Genomic DNA, 3,740 nt, shown 5'->3' on the forward strand with positions numbered 1-3,740 from the left:
AAACTAGTATGCAAGCATCAGAAGAAGTTCTTCATCACAAACAAGGAACAACAGTAGCAGAAAATTCACAAGTCAACACAGCATAAAACGGTGGAAATAAAGAAAAGGAAAACTTACCGGCAAAAACAGCAGTAGAAGAAACAAACAGGAGAAGCGGGCGTGGTTAATGCTAAGGTGGAGAGAATTTAAGATCACAGGTGCAATGAAGACTGACAAAAAATTCAAAATCACAAGTGCAATGAAGACTGACAGAGAATTTAAGGTCACAGGTTCAATGAAGACAGACAGAAAACTTAAAGGAAGAATGAAAACTGAGAGAGTGTTTAGGAAGAATGAAATTAAATTTTCTTTCTATCCTTAAAATACCCGAAAGAAAGAGAAGGAAATTAAGGGAGGAATGGGAAAACGTGCCCGTTACATAAGCAGTTAATGCACGAATAAAAGACGTGCCCAAGTATCTAGGAGAAGTTATTAGGAGTGAGAAGAATATGCGACGATAGTTTTTCTTCAAGGCACCCATTAGTCATTCAAGCCCGAAGAAAAGGGGCAAATTGTGTACACATATATCTCACTATCAGACACGTGTATATAAAGAGGTACGTGGAAAGCATGCAGGCCAAAAACATCAAAACATGATGGGTCACGAAACACCAAATAAAGTCCGAGGAGTTACTTTATCTCATCCCCAAAAGAGAAGCCAAGATCAACGGTGGAGAGAAAGTTAGCTGACACGGGCTGACAGGGGCAGAAGACACTTGTCTGACACGAGCAGACCCCTCAACTACCCACATTAAACACTCCGAGCAGTGTACGTGTCGACCAACCTGTGGAACGAGCGAGGATGCCTCTGCGGGATCAAGGGGGAAACGCAGACCTCCGCGCGATGGACGCAAGGACACAAGAAGATAAGGTTCCAACGGTCTTCAGAGATGGGTCCCACGTTCTAACCTTATAAATACCCAATCTCCACCAAGAGGAAGGGGGATCGAAAACATCAGGAAGGGAAGGGGAGAGAGAGAGAGAAATAGCAAAGGTAAGTTAATCCCTGAGAGGAGAGAAACATGTAAACCCCAAAAATCATTCAACTATTCGTGTAACCGTGAAGAACATAGTAGAACAACAAATCCCGTGGATGTAGGCCTTAGTGCTGAACCACGTAAACCATGGTCTTATTTACATTTCAGCACTTTACATTCACTTAGCTCCGCACGTGTTTGCTTATATGTTTTGTTTTCCATAATACTTATATCCCATGCACAAACGCCACGCCTGGAGTGGTTGGATGAGTCCATGATAAGCCCGAAGGTTTTGAGCCAATGAATCAACACCAGGGTACCGTCATCATAATCTCCCTAGATGTTAAAGATTGATTGTGAGCGTTCGGACACGCGCGCGGTTCGTGTGCCCACAGCACTATTAATCTTTTGGCATTTGATCTCATTTCTTGTTATAATTAGTAGCGCACACAAACTTTTCTGTCTTATTCCCAGATTAAATGTTAGTTCCATTTTTATTCCGTATAATTCTGGTTATTATCTATGTTTTGATATTCCATTGTGCCTAATGACACCATTGTTGCTGAAGGACACAATCTCTCCTTTATTTACCTCGACTCCCATTTAGTTTTTTTATTTGCTCCATTAATCCATTTTCAGACAGAAAAACATGCTTGTACAACAATTTAGTCGGCTGGTTTAGGGTGTTCCAAGCTGTGCACAGCCGAATATGATTTCCAATTACAAAAGGAACAGAAACAACAGCCTAATATGACTGGAGAAAGAAAAAACAGCACGCGCATGAAAGACAACTTTGACAGGAGCTTATCACAAGAGAAAATAAAAAACAAAACAAAACAAAAAAATAAAAATAGGAATTAGGGGAAACATGCTTATCACAAGGGAAAAGAAACAAAATAAGGAAATAGGGAAACATCTCCTCAAGTGAAGATGACTTATTGTTCATAATCGTACACTTCCCAGAGAAAGAGAAAAGTACTCCTTAGAGCATTTACTATGGGAAGGCTTCAATGACAGACTGAATAGCACGAATCTGTCTGATCTTATGAGACCGAAAGCCTGCACGTTTGAGCAAATTTTCCCAATCATCTGCTGTCCTCTCTCTACCACCTGTATTCACCATCATATCAATATCAAGAATCAATCTTGTCTTTGTAAGTTCATGTTCAGATTCTTCTTCAAGTGCTACATCTACTATGATCACTTTCCCTGTTTCTTGATTTATTGCTTCTTTACACCTTATTAGAATGTTGACACATTGTTCATCAGTCCAGCCATGCAAGATCAACTGTTTTACAATTCAAAACAAAAGAAGAAAAAAATATCAATCCTTTAGGAGAAGGCTCATATCTAAAAGACTAGCAAGACAATAAGTTGACACACTCACCTTGAGTAAGATAGCTTGAGTACTGGGAACAGACTTGAACATATCACCGGGTATTTTTACGATATTCGGGTGATCAGTTGAGTTAGCAATAACATGAGGAAGATCATAAAGTGTACATTTGATATGAGGAAAAGCTTCATAGATTGCCTTAATTGTTGTACCATTTCCTCCACCAATATCGACTAGAGAATCCAAATTTTGGAAAGTATCTCTACAATCTTCGATTAGAGTTTTAGTTAAAAGACTTGTTTCTCCAGCCATTCCTTCGTTAAACAACTGACTTTGATCTGGATTACCTTCTAAATATATACTTCCATATATCCATACCCATTCCTTTCTCAAATGCTGTTGTACTTCCATTTACTAAACCTTGTTTCACGAAATGCCATGGAACCAAGAAATCTTTCTGTGTATTGCCTAATAATATTGGCACCATACTTCTTTCTGCATCTCTTAAAAGTAAAGTACCAGCTGGTTTAAGTGAGTAGACCTTAACATTACGACAAATTTCTTGTTGTAAGATATTCAGGTTTATTAAATATCTTACAATTCTGTACAAGTGATCCGAGTTGACATTCGGAATTGGGAGTTTTGATGAAAGTTGTGCAAGTGTGATTGGCCCGTTATTGTTTTTGATAATATCTGGAATGCCAAGCTCTACTGCGCAACGAACAACAAGAGAATCAGCAAAACCGTAGATCATATTCCATAATTGAGCTTGATCTTTGATGCTAACTTCTTGTGTTTCAGCTGGTTTCACATCTATACTGCTACTTCCCGTGATATGAAGTTTGTATATATGTCTTAACAAGACTCTGATGTTCTTTCGGGTTTGTGTGTTTTCTGAAATCTCTTCAAATTTTGTGGTGTATTTATAAGTGCTCAAATGCTGGCTGACTGCTTGCGGAAGAATAAGTTGATAATAAAGTTGTTTATTGTGGGGTTGAGTAGCATCGTACGTATCAGCCCACGAGAAAATTCCAAAAACCTCGTGGGAATAATTACCATCGCCCATGATATCTCTGGTATGATGGAATGGATATTAATATGTACGAAGATGTTATATGTAGGGCTGCACATGGTTCGGTTTTCATCGGTTTTTGGAAAAAATTAAACCGAAACCGAACTACTCGGTTTCCAATAATGAAAACCAATGAAACCATTTGGGTAGTTCAGTTTTTCTCGGTTCGGTTCCAACTCGGTTTTGTAGAAAACCATTCGGTTTTTGGTTAACCACTGAAATTTTTTATATCTGTCAGTCTCACAAAAATGACGGGCAAATTTTTCTGAACCTGTCACTCAAGTTTCAAATACATCAAATGTTCCAACTTCCAATA

At 38.7% G+C, this 3,740-nt stretch overlaps 1 pseudogene; it reads right to left on the reverse strand.

Annotated features, from left to right (window-relative positions):
• Positions 1-1,693: 1,693 nt before the first annotated feature.
• Positions 1,694-3,418, reverse strand: LOC113292827 (annotated as a pseudogene).
• Positions 3,419-3,740: the final 322 nt, after the last annotated feature.

The sequence above is a fragment of the Papaver somniferum genome, chromosome 7 (assembly GCF_003573695.1).
Source record: "Papaver somniferum cultivar HN1 chromosome 7, ASM357369v1, whole genome shotgun sequence".
Classification (NCBI taxonomy): Eukaryota; Viridiplantae; Streptophyta; class Magnoliopsida; order Ranunculales; family Papaveraceae; genus Papaver; species Papaver somniferum.